Here is a 20,605-nt window from a genome sequence, read left to right on the forward strand (position 1 = left end):
TTAGTCCCTCCTTTATGAAATTTAGTAAAAGAAAGAAAAAAAAAGAAAAGAAAGCAACTGCAGCACTCCAACTTTCATACAAAGTGCAGTTATAGACATATTCCTACCTTAAAGTCATTTAACTTCCCAATGAATTACTATGGCTGCCTTTTCACAATGTCAACAAACAAACATTTACTGAGCATCTATGTAGTTAATAGGCATTTGGCAAAGGTCCTGGAGGTACAAAGTCTAAGACTATCTGGTTCCTGTCCCAAGGAACCTGCAATCCACTGCAGTTTACCAATTGGTGGGTCAAAAGCAGGTTCAGGTATTTGGGGATACTGATCCTTCCAGCCCTGAAAGTGGCCAGGTATAGCTTGGGGACACCAGAATCTGCAAGTCTGTTTTCCCTGGCTTTGAGCGGCTGTGTCCACTTACCCAAGTTTGCCACTTGAAACTAATCATTTTTCTACATATGTCATTTCATGAGAAGGCCTGGCAAACACCAGTGCAGGGAGAGAGACAGATGAGTGAATCAATGACTGCAGAGGAGGATAAGTACTCAGACAGCAGAGCATCTAAATCGGGGCAGGGAAAGTTTACCCAGAGAAGAGCAGCTCGGGCTGTTTTGAAGGCTAGATAGCACTGAGGACAAGGAGAACATGGCTCTCTAAGCAGAGGAACACGGGTGAAGCCACAGATGCAGAGAACCACACAACGCCTTCAAGGAAGTGCAAGTACTTCCATGTTGTTCAAATGAGGGGCACTGGATGGAGTGGAAAGAGAGGAAAACGGTGGCAGAGACCAGGTCAGAAAAGGGCTAGATCATGAAGGAACTACTGTGAGTGAGATGTTCAACCACAGTGCTAGGAGAAGTCACAGATTGATTTTAAGTAGGGGACTGACTGATCTGGCTTACATTTTAAAAAGATGCTCCATTGGTGACTGAGAGGATGGGCTGGACAAAGACCAGACCTGGAAGCAGGGAAACCAGTCTGCAGGCTACAGTATAAACCAGGGAAGAAATGGAGAGTACAAACTAAGTCAACAGCAGAAGGGAAATAATGGCTCTCGGAACCATGATGGAACCATGGTCTAGATTCATTTTCATACCCAGGTTTTGTTTTCTTTTTAATCCATATTCCCACTTACCTAAATGGAGACAAATAAATGCCAGAACTAGACAAATACTGGACAGAAATGTTGCACCAGCTAACTTTTTAACAGTACAGGTTTGCAGGGGCCCCAGCAACACTTCTCAGGACTTAGATCTTTGGTAAGACTCCTTTTGCTTTAGCCTTATTTCAAACACACACAAAACCAAAGAAGAATTAATGTAAAATTTAACTGAAAACAAAAAGAGGCATTGTTTCTAATATCTCTTTTCTATTCCTCCTTTTAAAATGTCATTAACCACTAATTTAAGCAAGTTAACATGATTCTACTTGCAGTTCATGATCTTTTTCACAAGACAAAATAAAAATACTAGACCAATACTTTCAATAACATAAACACAAATAAATATCTTAAAATGCTTATTTTAAAAGGTGCAGGTAGCATTTTTGTAAACAAAAATAGAGTAAGAAAACACAAAGAATGATGGCAAATCAGCAGGACAAATAGGTGAAAGAAGACTAAAGTGAGTACACAAACTCAAAATCACCTAACCTAATAAAGAAAAAATTAACCTACCAAAGTTTTTTCTAGATGAAGGACTTACAGTAAACTACTCAATGCCTTTTTGTTGTTCTCTTGTTGCTGTTTGGTTTGATTTCTGTTTTTTGGCATAAGCCTTTCTTCTTGCCAGATTTGAGACTCTTCACTCTTCCAACTACCCTCATGCCTTCCCATTCAACACTGACACATCTGAATCTCATTTAGTCTCTAACTTCCTGCAAAAACAAACAAAACCAACTTCTACATTCCTATGCTCAATCTTAAACTAAGCCTAAAGGATCCTTTCTTCCATTATATATAAGAGAGCTATTACACACAAATATTTCTAATAACCAGCTATTCCAGTACTAATTTCTCTATAGTAAAGTAATTTTAAAACTGCTAAAAATCCACTCTGGGAGAGAATAAATTATTTAAAAGTGTTTATGCGTAGTCTTTAGTACATAACAACCAGGTATACTGAGAAATGCTTTACAGACAGGACAGCTATAATCACAAACGAAACCTATTTTTGAACCTAGGATTTTAGACATTTGGATGTTTGGGAAAGAGTCTGCTTATTTTCTCTTTGCCAAAGAAGCCTAAAGCCTCATCTATGGTAGCACAGCTAGGAAGCATTAGTTCACCCCAGCAAAACAAAATCTGGGGCAAGACGGCTTTGCATTTGAGACATCATACTTTCCAATACTTCTACAAACTATTCTTATTTCTTCAGCCATTTTAGATAGTGCCAATCAAATTGCAACAATATTTCTGAATTGTAAACAAAGGTAACTACTTCAACAATTACTGCAACATCAGCTGAGGGGAAAGTGTTTTGTTTTGAACAAGAAACACTGCCTTCCTGCAATGTAACAATACTCGCCTTCACATTTTGAGTAGGTGAACTCCAACCTCATTCACAAAAATCAGTCCAATATTATCACTCAATTCTCTTTACTAGTAACTTTGCTTTTTTTCTTTTAATTTATGAAATTCCTCGTCTTAACAGCAATGTGATACGTTTGAAAAACAAGGACAATTGGATTTGTCTAAAGGTTGTCAATTAAACACAACATTTTGGACATTTAATAACCCACTAAACAGATTGATATCACCAAGGAACATCATGAAAAACTCTTGGTTTTTTTCTTCTTCCCCTGTAGCAGCACCAAATGGTTCTCAAATAAACCAGGGATCAAACTGCCATTAACATGGAAAATGATTTGATAACAAATGAAAAAAGATTTTTTCTTTTCTTTCCTTGCTAACATACAAGTGGAAAGCCCACATTTGTAAAAAGTGATCCCATTAGGAAGATAAGAAAGGGGTTTCTAAACAACTGCTTTGGTAACATGATGACTCAGCTAAAGAGAAATAAGAAAAAAGAAAAATCCTATAAAATAAGGTACATATTTATATAACGAAAGATCAGAGCAAAAACTGAGAGTGTGATTTATGAGTTATGAGCTATTGCTAACTACAAGAAAATTTATGTGTAATTAGAAAAAAAAAAGAAATTCATTTTGTCTTCCTCTAGTTGGGCTAATAAATTTAAAAATACATATACAACCCTAAATGTCTAAGGTTCCTTCAGCTTGGTAAACAAAACAAGAAAAGCCACACCACCAAAAATAAACTATAAAAATAGATCATTATTGATTTAGTACCATTTCTGCAACATTTTCCACAAGGAGTTTGAAACAAAGGAAATATAAGACTATCATTTTTTTATTAAACTTTTTGACCTTACTTGTCATTTCCCAGGACACAAAAATACTTACTTAAGTTTCCTTATGAGTTTAATGTTTTTTTAGTTTTAACACAATGTCTCCAAAACCCAGACTTTAAAAATGCACTTTTCCTACAGCATGATAACCTTACCAAATGCAAATTCAATCTGCATGTATCTGCAGACAAGTAATAAAGACACTAGTGCCATTAGCATAATCAATACACAATTTACAGAGCTACCCAGATAGAACTAAAAGTGAACGTGTATGCCATTATCGTAGTAACTATAAATTAATAGTCATTTGTGGAAATATGTTCCCACTTATATTGTCTCAATTCTGACTTGTCAAGATAATGTGACCATATATTAAATATTTTTATAGTACATGCTATACATAACATTTTCAAATGATGATTTATTATCAGATAATCTCCAAATATGCATAAAGTAAAATCAACTAAATCACATATAGGGGGAAATGACTGATAAACACCCATATTTATTTGTTTTGCTTTTTTTCACCATGTGGTTTAATAAGCAAAAATAATCATATATATATACATATATATATAAATTTTCAGTAAATATATATGGGAAAGGAGCATGCCTCTCAGGTGAGCCAGAAGGGTCAGGGCTCACTTTCTTTTTTTAAAAGAATAATAAGAGACCAGGCACAGCAGGTCACACCTGTAATCATAGCATTCTGGGAGGCCAAGGTGGGAGAATAGCTTGAGGTCAGGAGTCTGAGACCAGCCCGAGCAAAAGTGAGCCCTCATCTCTACAAAAAATAGAAAAAAATAGCCAGGGGTGTGGTGGCACATGCCTGTAGACCCAGCTACTTGGGAGGCTGAGGCAGAAGAATCGCATGAGCCCAGGAGTTGGAGGTTATAGTGAGCTATGATGATGCCACTGCACTCTGGCATGAGCAACAGAATGAGATTCTGTCTAAAAGAATATTAATAATAATAATGATAATAATAATAAGGAAACTAATCTAGTTAATCCTACTGCTGCTGCTTGTTATTTTAAAAAATCCAACACTTTTGAAACTTTACACTTAGCCAAAACTATTTTTTAAAAAAAGTATGCACCTATATCTGAAACATCATCTATAAGACAGAATTGGAGTCAATTTTTAGTAATGGTGACAGGCCACGCGCAATCCCCTCCACAAACGACATCAATGCCACCCCAGTCCTTGGGACAATGCATCTCTAATAGGTGTGTCCACCTTTCACAGTAATAAGGAAAAAGTGTATCAAGAAGCAACATATTTCAAATGAAAGAAAACAGATATTGCTTTAGAGTGGTAAAATGCCTTAACCTACCAGTGGGAAATAAGAATTTGTTTTTCCCCTAGCTGCTTCACACAGTGTGTTAAAAACAGTCAATGTGGCATTACCCAGAGGGCTACTCAGCCCAAAGCCAGACACATTGCTATAGTCTTGCAGGCACAACCACCACGTACTTTTTCCTATAACCTTAGCAAATCTCCTGATCTTTGAGTAAGAGCATCGAAAAGAAAGACCTTTGAGCATCTACTCAACCTCTACAAGGTGGTAGTTCTATTGAGATTTCGCCACGGATGGGAAAAACAATCCCGGATCCCTCACTCCAGCACCCACTACCACCACTCCTAAAGTACCTCCCAGATCAGCTTCCAGAGGCATCCAATTCTTATATCAGAAGCCAAAGGCTTTAATTACACAATCAGGGATTTGTCAGGTATCCGCTTCTTTGAATGCTCTCTAAGGTATAAATGACTAATATTCTGTCTTACTTTTTCTTGTAGAAGTAACTTTCTCTTGGGGTTGGGGGAGTGGAATACAGAAGGGAACTCAGATCTAAATGCCTAAAGCAAAAAGAAACACCACTGTAGAGATCTGGTGGCTAGAGGATTAATTATTTCTAGCTTTCAATTTGGTTTATGACTGGCCCTAGCTTCTTCTATTTGAAATTATGGGATTAAAGACTTCCCACTTTCCATTCAGGAAATCTACATTCTTTTTCTGCTTCAGCTGTACTAACTGGCTGAGTTCAATGTCTCTGTGCCTCGGTTATCTCACCTATAAAATGGGAACAATGCACAGATTCATTTAAGGCCAAATGAAGACACCATGTCTTTAGAAATATGTTAAACAGCTGCCCAAATGCAAAGTGCTTGCCATAAACAGTGAACTCAACTCTCCTCCAGCTCCATTATCCACCTTTTATTGGAGAAAAATGGTTACTAAGTATTGAATATAAAAGCTCACACAATTCGTGGCTCACGCTTATAATCCTAGCACTCCGGGAGGCCGAGGCGGGAGGATTGTTTGAGCTCAGGAGTTCGAAACTAGCCTGAGCAAGAGCGAGACCCCATCTCTACTAAAAATGGAAAGAAATTGGCCAAACAACTAAAAATATACAGAAAAAATTAGCCGGGCATGGTGGCACATGCCTGTAGTCCCAGCTACCCAGGAGGCTGAGGCAGTAGGATCGCTTGAGCCCAGGAGTTTGGGGTTGCTGTGAGCTAGGATGACGTCACGGCACTCTAGCCCGGGCAACAGAGCGAGACTCTGTCTCAAAAAAAAAAGCTCACACAATTCCTCTTAGGTTTTTTCCAGAAGGGAAAATGTTTTCTTCTCTACACAAAGAAGCAAAGCAGTCACAAAACTAAGTGTCACCCCTAAGGACTTTGCAGAAGAGGGAAACAAAGATGATAAAACATGCATGCTTTCCCAGCTTCCCGGAGAACTTCATCCATAATAAAAAGCTATTACCAGTTAGTGACTTGCTATGAGCCAGGTATCTAACAGATCTTACATTTGTTACTTGGTAGCTCCATCCTGTGAGGTAGATTCTTACCATTTCACTGGTAAGAAAGCTGAGGCTTAGTTTCAATAACACGCAGCTAAGAGCAAGCAGGTTTCAAACGCAGGTCCTCCAGGCACAGGGTCCCTCATGTCTACTCACTGTGACACAGGACAAAACACTGAGACATCAGGTGCTGAAACTAGAATGAGGATGGTGACTCTCACAGGGCAGTGAGCCCAAGGTTTGGGCATTTGTAAAGAGTCTGAGAAGGGCGGGAAGTCACTTTTCCTTCCGCAGCCTGAAATGTGTACCACCATGAAAGGGAATTACTAGAATTATAAATTAGGAAGCTGAGATCCTCCCCTGGTCCTCACGCAGTCAGAGTGGGACTTGGAACATGGCGTTTAAGCTCTTTGGGTCTTGGAGACAGTGGGTGGGCAGGCCACCTCTGGGGTCCCCCTGCTCTGAAGTCCCCTTGTCTGTGTCCTCTCTCCTGCTCTCACAACACGGCACCGCAGTGTGCTCCTCCACACTTCCCTAACAAGGTGTCCGTCCCCAGCCTTGGTTGACCTTTTGGGAAACTAAACTACCACCCAACCCCAACGCCCTTTTTAAAGTGTTTTCTAGAATATCTACATTGAATGATCCCGAAGTGGAATTTCCTTTGTCATTTGCTATCATTTAAAGATATTCTGCTCATTAAAAGTGGCCTCTCACAATCCTCTCGGCTCTCCCCTCTCTGACTGTCATTACTATTTCTCTCACTTCATTTAGCATTAAGGTTGAAGGAGGAAATATAAATGGATATCTGAAAGACATTTGATTGGATATATTAAGGTTTTAGACTTTGTCTATAGAGAAAGACAACTTTATGACATTATCATTTCGTTAAAATAAAAAGAGGAGATAGTGTCTACAAAGAGTGTCACTGGACAAATGAGTGCTGAGGTCAACCAGAGGGCACAGATGGAGGCTAGGTTTCTAAAGCCCAAAGGGACGGGAGAGTCAAACAATCTGGGAGTGGGGACTGGGTGATTTCATGAACTGAATGAGACAGTAGGACTTGTGATGGGAAAGAGCAAGGGGAGGTGAGGGGAAATTAAAATGAAGCAACTTGAATAGTTAGGATTTACTGCAGAAAGAATAAAGAAGAATAAAGAATAAGTAAGAGGAAAGAAATGTCAGACAGTCTGCCCCTAAATAAGTTCTCAAATAAAATTAAAGCAGTAGCTAGACACAGCCAGACGCGGACTGGTGGTTCAGTCAGCAGACACATCCCTGTATCCTTCGATTTTCATACTCTGTGCCCACATGTGCTTCTAGACAACATGCAATCCCTCTCTGAAGCCTAAAAGAAAATGCTTCTGGACAAATTTACTGATGACTGAAGTGATGTAGAAAATCATCCTCTCATTCGGCTAATTCCTTTGTAAACCCAAGCCCAGATTTACCTTTTTAATTTAAGGATTATTAATAAATCTACTATGATTAAACCTTCATAATGATATGTGAATTATTTGTCTCTAGTTCCTCTCCCAAGAACAATTAGATTACCTTTGCAAATTAGCATTGGTCCTTTTACAAAGAACCTAAAAAGACACCAACCTGACTTACCCAAAAAAGATGGCAGAGGTGCTAAAATTAATTAGCTTCATTTTATGCTTTCATTATCATTTAATTGGAATTTCTGCAGGAACTTTTCTTTCAGAATTCTCTCTACATTGGCCAGGTGAAGTTAGAGTTTGGCCTGGGTCACTGTCTTGGCCAGTGTGAAGGCTCCTGCCATGGCGGACTAAACCCAGTAAAGACTTTTGTGAACCCCCACCCCTCACTCTGCAAGGCAGGCCTCAGAAAGGGCTGTGTGCGACCACACAGTACGTGGAAATTCCCACTCTTCAGTCATAGCAAAAAGGAACTTTCTAGAATAGAAAAGAGTTGTATACCATGAGGTTCACAAAACAAGAAAACCTTGAGAGTAAGAATAAGAAACATTTACTACGTACTACATATCTGCCAGAAACTATTCTAAGCGCTTGCACTAATTAATTCTTAATTCTCACAACAACCCTATGAATTAGGTACTATCATTACCCTCATTTACAGTTAGAGAAACTGTAGTTTTCTACAGTGATTTAATAACTTGCCCAAGGTCAACCAGATTAGAATTTCAATCCTGGGAGTCTGGTTTAACATCCATGCTCTCAACCACCGCACATTTTCCCCATTTACTCAATGTTTGCTAAGCACCTACTGTATTTCCAGAAACATGCAGAGGGGCTGGGGACACAGACGTGGCTGTGGGAAGACGACTGCAGCCAGTCTAATGAGGGATACAGAACTAAAAGAAACATTAGGAAAAAACCTTTCTATGTCAGACATAAAATCCATTAGTTACAGGGAAAAGCACTGACAATACTGAAAATAAAATTTTTAAACTTCTGTATGGCAAAAGAAAAAAAAATTACCACCCACAAAGTCAAAAGACAAACTGGGGAAAATATTTGCAACACATAAATCAGACAAAGGACTAATTTTCTTAATAATATGAGCTGCTCTTTCAAACCAAAAGATAAAAGAGCCAAGGAAATAAAAAGGCAATTCACGGAAAAATAAATACAAATGGTTTACAAACATTTGAAAAGATGCTCAATCTACCTCATAATTATAGCAATGCTAATTAAAATGTCAATGAAATACCAGTTTGTTTGTTTTTTTCACAAGTCGAATTAGCAAAGATGAAGTATTTAAATATAGGCACTCTCTAACCCTGCTGCTAACAGCAGTGTGAACTGGTCTTACCTCTGTGGAGGGCATGCTGGCAGTATCTATTAATATTCTAAATGCACATTCCCTTTAACCAGCAATTCCATTTGCTGGTTAGGATTTACCCCATATATATAATCATACCTGTCAGCAAGAATGTATGTATGTTCACTGCAACATTTGTAAGTAGTAATGTAAACAAACAAATAAATAACTAAAGAGAAATATCTTGATGGTCATCAGTCGGGGGGAAGGATCAAATGACAGCCCATCATACAATGGATAGTGCAGAGTTGTTAGAGTAAAGGCAAGAGGTCCTAAGTGCTGGTATGGAAGGACTACTAGGAAATATACTTACCGAAGAGGACAACAGAGAGAGCTCCCATTTTTTTGGAGGAAAAATACCCACGATATGCATTCCCATCTCAGATCGGTCCAGTTAGCTGCCTGAGTGCATTTCTACCAGCTATACTCATCCTCTCTAAATAACTATGCAACAGATATTTAAAGAACAGCTGGAAGGGGCAACATACTCTTAGCCAGTACAAAGTATTGATGAATCTCACTTTGACCTGGCTTGGACAATGAAGGGTTGGATTCAAACATTCTCTCAGAAACGTTTCTTGGGGGGGCTTTGTGAATAATAATGTCAAGAATAGAGCTAACAGAAAATGTATAGAAAATGTGAGTTGAAAAGTGAAAAAAAGTGCTGGGAGATATATTACTGTTTTTATCATCTTTCACAGTTTTTCCACATACATTTTTAATTACAGAATATACTGTTGGATTGTTGATGCACTTTCATATTTTAGTATTTACTAAGCCCCTTGATGTGTAAAGTGTGCTAAGAATTCACAAAGATCATAAGCAGAAATATATTACATGACTGGTATATATTTTCCTAAACATTTATGAGGTAAAGATAGGATAGTTGTTAAATTGTCTTACGATTCCAAAATGGGTGAGTTTATCCAGTATTTAGACAGCATTATAAGAATCAAAACAAACCCAGATATTTGAAAAAGTGAAGAACTCAATGGACATAGTTGTAGGTAGATTACTTAGAATGGGAACACCAAGCCCACACATAAAATATGGCCAGTACTTGTACACAAGTTAGCCATGTGCAAACGATGTGCAAAGGGATACCACTTGTGCAAACTGAAAATACACTATTGTTGAAAAACTAAGTACAATCTGGAGTACACGTTAGGAGAGACACAAAGAATCATCTAAATATGTCTGTATAGGTCCACAAAAGCCCTAGCCATTGGGTCAGACTTGTTCCTTACTCTCTCCCTAGCACCTGACACATTGGTGCTCAATAAAAATTCCTGTAGAATGTATGACCATGTTCAATATTTTCCCTTCGAAAACATGTGAAAATTCAGGCTTGGCCCGAAAGTGCTTCTTCTAGAATCCTTCCCTGACTTCACTGATATCTGTTAAATGGTCTCATTAACAACTAGTACTATCCCTCCACAGGACTGGAAACTTCAGCATCTTGTTTATTTAATATATTTGCACTGCTTGACCATAACTCTACCAGGACATAGACCATGTATGTGTCCTTCACATCATCCCCCACTCCTTGCACTCTTAGACTGGTAAATGATGGATATGTAGTAAATATTTGTTTAAACAAATGGTTGAATTGATGCATTTGTTTGTGTGTTTGCCACCTACATTTTAGGCTATGGGGATTCAGAGAAAGGGGTCCTGAACTTTGCTCTCAAAAGGCTTACAGACAAGCCAGGAAACCAACAAGTGCCATAGTTTCTGTGACATACGGGATATAGGGGGATAACATACAGATGGGTCATTTTAACTGAGGAGGATCAGAAAAAACCTCCCAGAAGATGTGAGATGAAAACAATATGCAAATCAACTTGAGAACCAACAACCTAAGCCTAGAAGAGGCTGATAGTGAAGCAGTGAACATCACTAAAGGTTTAGGACATGCTGCAGTATGAAAATAGTACCCGCATTTGGACAGATGGATGAACAGGAATTAAAGAGGACCAGTGAATGTTAATTCAAACTACATTAAAATGCTGTCTTTAAAGCAGCACAATTTGACCTTGGCTCAAATGTTTGTACTGCTGCAGGTTCACATTCATCCCCCTGCAGAAATGCACATGAGGCCCAGGTAAATACAGAGGTGATCACACACTCACATACATACACGATTTCTAGTAGTCCACAGCAAGTGCTGCTGTTAGGGCTGTGCCCAGGGACATGACACACCCCTAGTGAGATGAGTCAGTCACTGGTCCAGGGTGCTCGTTTAGATGCTAAAAACTGCTCTGTGGAAATTCCAAGGTGTGAACAGAACCGGATTCCTTATAAAGGTCCTGAGAATGACTCAGTGTGTAATACATGTGTCTCTCCATATTTGCTCCCTAAATGGTGACAGGGGGAGGCTTGACAAGCAATCACAGTGGAAAGTAAGACTGTCCAACCTATGTTTGGAAATTTTGGCCAGTCTTCAATTTTGTTCCATCAGCTACAACTCGGTCAAGTTTGCAATTTAAAAGTATGCTTGCCATATTAATATGAATTATTGATCAACTTGCAAAAATCACAATTTCTCAAGGTGAGAATTCGAGGATGTTGTATCTAGAAAGGAATTCAGAAGTCATCGACATTTTCATTCAACTAGTAAGAAATGAAGTGATATTGACTCCATGAAGTTTATTGGGCACTTACCAAAAGGCAGGTACCTGGTAAGTACTCTCCCAGCCTGAGGACACAGGGACCAAAACAGGGCTAGGAAGCCACCCCATAGGTCTGCCAGCCCATCATACTCATAGTGGGTTTTAAATATGCAAATCAGCAAGTATAAAAAACAGTTACATTTAACAGGAGCTATAAAATGGTGTTATTATCTTGTAATGGTTTTATTTTGAAGATTAAAAATTTGGTATAATGATGCAATAGTTATGTAAATGACCTATGTGATGTTGGAGGAGGCAAAAGGGATTTCATGTTGATCATCTTTTTCTGCGGTCAGTTACACTCCACCATCACCATTCATTCTAGCACTCACGTCTTCGAACATGAAGACCATCAAGACACCCAATATCATTATCCCTAAATTGTCTCGCTTAAGGTCCATGATTCAGTAGAAGTTTATTTCAAAGCATTCACCTAGCTCTCAGGGGAAAAATAATCACACCTACACACTATGGACTTTTCAATACCAACTTGCTGCATTCCCTAGTGTTCTATGCCTGCATATTTAATACAATGGATTCCTTGTGACTTGTTTCACCTCAATTTTGTATAGCAGCAATTCCTAACTGAAGTTTTGTTTTGCTGAGGTTTTTTTAGTATCAACATCATACACATTCTCCAACAGCCTCCAAGTTATCTTCATGGATGCCATAAATTCTTAGAAAACTTTAAAAAATTAATTAGATTTATTATCACACAATTAAGTTTCAAAAATGCTATACCGAACTTTTAGGAGGGGTAAAAGATATTGCAAAAATCAGTGATCTAAGTACAAAAGGGTTGAAAACAAATATTCTATATATCGTATTCAGTAGTGTTCAATTCAAAGGAAATCTAACAAAGCTTGCCATTCTTAAAAAGTGTAGCTCATCAAACTTTTGGGGCAAAATAAATGTTTTTGCAACTCATTTTATCTAACTGCTTAAATTGATCTAACTTGCAGGAAAAATTTAACATAGCATATACACGTATCTCCTTTTCCCCACTTACAAAGCTTTCTTCCAAAAATCAAAAAGCAATGGAAGGTATGTAAAATCTCATCCAGTTTTCTTAACTATAAGCTCCATAAGAGCAAGGCTTATGTATCTGTTTGGTTCACAACTGAATTCTCAGAACTTAGCACAGTGCCTGGGACAAAATAGACATCAAAAAACAAAAACAAAACATGTTAAACGGTAAAATAAGCCCCCTCATTTTACAGAGAGGAAATCCAAATCCTAGAGAACAGGGGGTAAGTGGCTCGCCAAAAGTGCACACAAGGAATCAGAGTTCACCCCTACGCTCTTTCTACTCTGCAACTATCTCCCTACAAGCACTAATATCCAAGTCACAATACTTAAGACCACAGTTAATTGTTTGTTTTTACTCTCAACTCTTTCTAGGAATTAATATGCATTCCCTTGAGTCCATAGCTCTTCTTAACCCTTGGCTCCTGTCTGCAAAACGTCATCTAACTTTGCATATTATCCACTGACCGCCACAAACCCCCCTACACACAGCAACTTCAGACTCCATACATCAGCTGATGGATACATCATCCACACTAACTCACGGTGGCACCACCTGCCAGTCAAGAGTTCTGTTTTGGCTTCATTAGTAGTTGGTAGAGCGACATTTGTGAAGACTTTATTGCCTTTTGCCCTTTTTAATGTGTAAAAATAAGTGAAAGACAAAAAGTGCCAATATTAGTGCTAAAAAGCATATGTCTAAGAAACTTAAAGCAATTGAGACAAGCCAATTAGGAATACTGAAAGCAATTAATATTTAGTCTTATTCAGGCATTTACTGGAACTAATCTGGCTCTATTGTGAAGGAAAAGAATATTAAATAACATGTATGAAATGCTGGAAATTATTTCTAAAAGTCAATATATAGTTTAAAGCACGGAAATATATTTTAGATTCCTGGTCACAGAAACCGCTATAATACAGCAATTTATAATTCACTGAATGGACTCTTCACCCCGCTACAGGTTTTTGCAAATGTATTATGTATGAATATATGGAACTGTCCGTACTCAATAAAGATTTGTCCCTGTCAAGTAAATAAGTTTCCATCTTGATATATCCCTCATGGCACACCAATGGGATAAGAAATTTTGAAAAAAGCCAATCAGAAAAAAGAAAAGGGAAGGTAATAAAAATAGTGAAATAATGATACTTAATGGTATAGTGATTTTAATTTCTAAAAGGAAATTATATTCCTTACAATGATACCAATTTTTACTGGGAAAATTCCAATTTTCCCCTTAAAATGTGATTAACACTTATATGGACTTGCTAAACAAAATGTATTTCCTATAGAACATTAGAGTATGTTTGTGTGTGCACACTACGTGTGTGTGTATCTCATACTGTGTTGTGATAACTGAGGGGCTGAAATCTTTTCGTTTCACATATGCAAGAAATTATTGTAACCAAAATACCAACATGGAATTCCAACAAACTGTACTATTATAAAAATGCATATTCTGAATGTCAATCAGTTGACCATACTCAGCTTGGGAGAGCTATATTCATGCATGAATAGTATATGCTTTCCAAACCAAATCATCTTCATTTGAAAATAAGACTTAAAATGAGCACACGTCCAACACATATACACATGCAAATGACAGACTTATATATATTTTTTCTTTTCACTATTTTTCAAAGCATTTAGTAATCCCATGAAATTAAAATGTAAAGTGTCTGAAACAATAATTTTTAAATCTAAGCATTTATCTTTTTTAAAAAATCTTCTAAGAAAGGGGAGTTTATAGAGAGTCGTATTTGAATCTAGACTTTTTTTTTATAACCAAATTACAAACCTCTGCAATCAGACATCTAGAGAAGAAACGCTAACTGTAGTGTGTGCTGCCATAATAATGATACCCCCAAGATCAGCCAGTGCTCATAGCTGTGGCAGGGTCCCCAGGCAGCTGGATAAATGCTGCCTGATCATTATCCCTGCTAAAACTGAAGCTACTGAAGTTTTAAAGGATTCATATCTTACTGAATTTCTTTCATCTCTAATAATTACTAAACTGGTATAATTACTTATACTAGAGGTGGAATGTGATGCATGCTAAAAGCCCAAGGTGCCTAAAATTAAAGTTTTTAAAAAAAAAAAAAAAGCCACGATTCTACTTAGTTTTCAAAGATTTATCTTGTGTCAGGCTTTTATGCCAAGAGTTGAATAATTATTTAAACCATTTAAAAGCTTTCCTTACACTATTTGATTAATACTATAACAGAGCTATTTAAATTTACTAATGTTAACTTTAATGTTTAAGTTTTAATTGCTTTGCAATAACACTGTTGCAGAACATATTTTAAATGAGACAAGTACACTTTAATCACAACAAACAAGGTATATGCAATCACAGCCAGTGCGTCATGTAATCTCCAAACAAAAAACAGGAACATATTTCAGATTTAATTGAAATGGGATTAAAAGGTTGAATACATCCCCCTCCCCTCACCAACTAACTTTAACCTTTGACAGCACCGCAGGAGTCAATGGAGAAAAAAATTAAATACATCTGGGAAAATACTTAGCTAGAGGTTTGATTTAGAATATCAGCCTTTGTATCAAAATCTCGTTTAATTCAAAAGCATTCGTTAACATATCACTAAAGGACATTTACATTTTTAACAATCCATAAGGCCGCTAAAATGTGATGCAAATGTTGCATGTCTTAAAATCATTTTCTCTCTTAAAAATAACTAAAAACCTGAACATGGTATCCATTAAGTCCAGCCATGAAGAATGTATTCTATGGCAGCAGAATTAATGACATTAAACCAGCAATGTCAATTCTGTCAGATGAATTAATAAAGCACAGTAATAGGAAAAACAGACCTTTCATAAAATTCTTAATTGATCTTGGTAGACTTGCTCTTTTCTACTATCAAAACCTCTTTCTCTTTATTGCATGCTTTTATATCAAAAAGCAAACTCAAGCAAGTATACTTAATAATACGTTTCAACTTATGTCAACAAGTATTTCACCAGAATTTATCAGACTAAGCAACCCTCACAAACAGACTTCCTTTAAAAATAAAGGGAGACAGGTACAAATCTTTCTATAAGATGAAAAGAAAATATCCTACAAATATGCTACAAGACTTGTGCTATCCCAAATAAGCAAGTAAAAAGAACTAAGTAGAATTACTGGAAGCAAAAAGTTGACAAATTCTGTCATCACTGCTAGACGTCACCGCTGTCAATAAGAATAACTACAATGGATTCTAAGGGATATGGGAATACTCTGGCAAAACAAAAAAGAAAAATTATTAACAGCTTGCTTTATAAAAAGCTGCTAATCTCAAATCCCTTTGTAATTTCATTTTTACATGTATGCTTTTATGTTCAATATCCTATTTTTTGCCCGTTTTTGGCTGGATGAATAAAAGCCAACAATCCACTCATGCATCAAGCAGATGTTTTTGTTTTTAGGGCCAAGTGGAATCTTATGAATTTTTGTGCCCTCCCTTTAAGAAGATGCTGCCAGAAGTGCTGAAATCATGAAACCGGCATTTTGGAAAAGACTCAGTGGACCATCAGTTCTGGAACTTTGACTAGCACTCATGGGATTCTTGCCAACTGTAATTGCTGTTTTTGTTTATGTCGGATTGTCTACTGATTGGACTATAATCAATTTAATGACTTCAGCATCTAGTCAGTATAATTTAGAGGTGGTGGAGGGAAGAAACAGTCGCTGGTTGATAGATGACTAGAAGTACAACTGCAACTGTCTGAAGGGGTATGAATGTCAAACACTGAGCTTCTGCAGTGTTTCCAATAATCAAAGCATTCAAATCCAAAAGTAAAAGCACACATTTCTGTGTGCCACACAATTAGTATTTTGCCTGCACAATCATGAAAAGGAACATCTATCTAGTGTGTGTGTGCATGTGTGTGTGTATCTCTTAATTTAAAAAAAAAAAATTACAATCTAACCTAATGTTATCAAAGAAGCAGCCATGTTCATCCTATCTAAAAATAACTGAGGGAAAAACCATATTGTAGCTTTTTAATGAAAAGCAAAATATTACACTGTCTTAAAGCTGTTCACACAAAATTTAGGGCTTTTTTTTCTTTACTATGGCATCATCTCCAAAACTAAAACTCAATCTCTAGTGGTGAGGTTATTTTTTTAAGAAATAAAACACCTGAAATATAAGAGAAACTTTTTTTTTTTTTGGTTATACTTCACCTGTCTACCCATAAGAATATATATTTTGACTTTGAAAATAAGAGAAAAAATGTGTTTAAATAAGGACTGGAGAGTTTAATGTTTCTATTAAATTTCAGGGCCAGTACAAGCTCCCTGTGGTGGCTTTCTTAACACCTACAATTTTTAGAGTTTTTCCACTGGAGAATACAGCGTAATACACAGGTTATCTTACTTTCAAAAGGTTTGGGACTTAAAATCCATTGCCTTTTCATTCAAATTCTATAGTTTACATTTCTTCTTTAAATTGTGAGCTGAATTTTTGCCACTTCATTATATTTCTAAATCAATTACTTTTCAAAAAAATTTTTTTAAATTTTATAAGTACAAAAGAAGGTAAATAGGGAAAAGGTCAATCGTAAGTGTGATAACTTCAAAATGTGCCAAGTTACAAAGGGTTAGCTACTGTAACAGCCAAGTTAAACAAGGCACTTTTGGGGCCCTCTTTCTCTGGGGTTCCCACCATTCCTCTTGAGGTCCCTGGTATGAGTTTATGAACACCTGAGGGTCCAGATATCCTAATTGTGTCTTGTGTTTAACTTGGCCATTTAAATGACTAAGTGCTCCCCTCTCTCCTTCTCAGCTTTATAACTTGGCTCTTACTGAATATATCACACCTTAATGCAGTAGACCACTTTTTCCTTCTTACAGTGCTTTCTGGAGTAAATTAAAAAAAAAAAAAAAAAAAAAAAAAACTTGTTATCAGGTAAAATGACCAAGAAACTTCCATCAGAAAAACACCACAAGAAATAGAAGAAAGAGCCAGCAAGAAAAATAGAAATAGGTCACAATTGACCAATTTGATGCAACTGATTTGCTGCCTCTAAAAATGAGCTGACAGCAGAACTATTTTCAGTTAGGTAATCTACTCAAACACCATGTCTACTCTCAGGACATTGAGAGAAATATCCAAATAATACAAATGGGGCAGAAGGGGCGACTCGTTTAACTGTCTGACCATCCATGCCTCTAAATACTGGCTTTAACTCTCCATTTCATTAAAAAGAAAAAGTTATTCTGAAGATTAGTAGCATAAGGACAGAATCTGTTTCTTGACTTTGTTATGTGTGTTGATAGAATTTTGATCCTATGGTTCTGAGAGTCAGGAGAGGTAAAGGCATGTTTCAAAATAACATTTCCACCTTTGACAAATAGAAAAGTGAATCTTTTTGGTGTTTAATAGTTTTAAGGCACTTCGGACGAGGTAAGCAGACCAAGCAAGGCCAGCTGCGCTGCAGCCTGAAATATGGTACCCCCTCTCAGCAGGTGAGTGCTTAGGACGATTACAGTAAAGTTTGCTGCAGACAAAAACCCCTGCATACTTGTTTAAGTATTTATTCAAAGTTCTCAGTTTATGTGAATTCACAAATTATATTCAACTGTTCATAGACATTTCCTGGTAGTCCATACTTTTAAGCATTTGGTTGAAAATAAAAACTTCAAACTTAACTGTCATTTTGTTTTAATGTTTTACCTGCCTTAGGTAAACTACTCTCCTGAGATGCAAGTTTCAAATTATGATAGCAGGAGTGACAGCCACATCTGAAATATCTTTTCAACCTTGTTTATTAAAGAAAGAGTATGTATGTGAGTGAGAAGTTGGAAACTGAATGCAGAACTTGGTGATTTATTTAGAAGGGCCTATTTCGTTTTCATGGCTTCCGATACCTCCTTCAAGTTGGTTATAATCTACATGGTTTTGAAATACTGTCACTCATCTAATAAAATCAAAATTTTTATCTTCCAATTGCAAAACTACTATTCCAGTTCTTCATAAATGAAGAAATCAGGATTGCCTTTCTATTCTTGCTGACAGCAAAGTGTTGCTCATTGCTTATTTTTACTAATGTCATACCAGAGTATTTGTCTTAGTAAGACCTCCCTGGCTTTTCTAGGATCCAAGTGTGACCATCTGAACAATACAATGGACACAATCCACATACTCAGAACACTCCTAAAACATGTTTTGAAAAAACAGAGACCTTTCCAAGAAGACACAGGGAAATCAGAACACTAAAGGAAAGGATAGGTATTTAACAAGAGCCACCCAGAATGCAATTCTACTTCTACAAAACCGCTACTAATATCACAATTATTCATTTGGCATAATTTATCTAAATATGAATTTTTCCGGGCATACCCTGAAGAAAAACAATCCTGCTCTTCAGCAAGGACTGTACTATTTTTATTCCTGTCTTCAGCTTCTCACCCCCAAAACCCAGCCAGCCCACCTGAGGCCACTCGCTCTTCTGGGAGTCCTCCAAGCAGCTGATAGGAGAGAACACCACTGTGTTCCGCGCCCACACAGAAAATGAAAGCTAAATCTTTGTTTTTAGTGTAAATATTTTATTTAGAGTTTGGCAGTTGAAACACAGAAGCTGTGTCTTCGTGGAGAAGACATTTGGATAAGTTTGAAACATGACAATAAAACAAAAGCATAAAATGCCCTCTTTACTCATCTTCCCTTGCTATTTTTTCTTATATTATCCTAAGAAATGCACAGGTCCCGGTCCCAGGTAATTTACAGTTCGATTTATCCAAGATCGCCCAGCGAATACCGCCAACTGACGGCTTCTCTTAACTGCCCATAAAATGCTACGTTGATGAGAAGAAATCTTAGGAAGCACGGGGAACGCATGCGTTCACAACCAACAAACAACTTTCTCTGTGAATTCATTCCAAAGGCAGGTGAACCAAATGGTCAGAAGCTGAGAATGAACAAAACTACCAATTGTGCAAACTTTTAAAAAAATAAAAAGCTTCCCAAATTCCTGCACGAGGTTTCAGCAGCCTTTTGGAGCCTTTAAACTGGGCTGACACTAAGCGCTATCCTGTTCAACTCGGAAAGTTCTTCTTTCCAAGTGACTAGGAAGAGGTTTGTCCTGGTACTTCGCTCAACGTTACTTTTAAGGAAGCAGGAGTCCCGGCAAGTGCCCCCGACGCGGGCGTCGTCCACCGTTACCCTGACACCCGTGCACGCCCGTGGCGTTTTTTGTTTTTTTCCTTTTTTTTTTCTTCACTGTTGACACTTGGATCTTTCGGGCCCTGGGTCTAGGTTTTCCCAGAAAAATGTGTGCCCACGTGAAAGTAAGTCACTACAAAAACTGGGTCGAGACACATGTCACTGATTCACCCTCGTTTCCAAACTAAAACTTCTGGCTTCAGGAAAAAAGCAAACGTTCCAATGCGCGAGGCCCTCCCCCACCCGGTCCCTTCCCAGGAGAAGAAAGGGCTTTGTGTGTGCGGTGAGGGCTCCGTTAACCGAGTTCATAAACACACGGCGGCCGGCAGGCGCGGGGCGCCGGGCTCTGCCCACCCCCTTCCCCCGGGCCGGCGGCGGAGTCGCCAGCCCGGTAGCAGGAACGGGGACATCGGGGCGCGCCGCGGCCCGGCCGCCGGGAGGAAGAGGATGCTGCGCCGCCCGGGACCAGAGGGCGGGGCCGGGCCGTGCGGACCTCGGCGGGACCCTGCGGGCCTCGGCGGGCGCAGAAGCCGCCCTTTGTCCTCGCCTGCGGAGTCGCGGAGGCCGCGGCCGCCTCCAGTTGTCGCCTCCTTGCCCTCGCCCCGATTCCGTGTCCTGCCCGCCCGCCTCCTCCGGTCCTCACGCTCCGCCGCCCGCCAGCCCTGCTCCCGGCCTCGGAGAGCCGGACCTCCCGGCCGCCCGCCGCCGACTTCCCCGGGGGGAGGCTGGGGAAGGTGGAGGAGGAGGAGGAGGCCGA

At 38.4% G+C, this 20,605-nt stretch overlaps 1 protein-coding gene across 4 annotated transcripts in view; it reads right to left on the minus strand.

Moving 5' to 3' along the window:
• ZNF521 (zinc finger protein 521) overlaps positions 1–20,605 on the minus strand; it is a 275,007-nt gene that overhangs the window by 252,184 nt on the left and 2,218 nt on the right. The gene's annotated exons all lie outside the window — the stretch shown is intronic.

The sequence above is a fragment of the Propithecus coquereli genome, unplaced genomic scaffold (genome assembly GCF_000956105.1).
Source record: "Propithecus coquereli isolate 6110/MARCELLA unplaced genomic scaffold, Pcoq_1.0 Scaffold17, whole genome shotgun sequence".
NCBI lineage: Eukaryota > Metazoa > Chordata > Mammalia > Primates > Indriidae > Propithecus > Propithecus coquereli.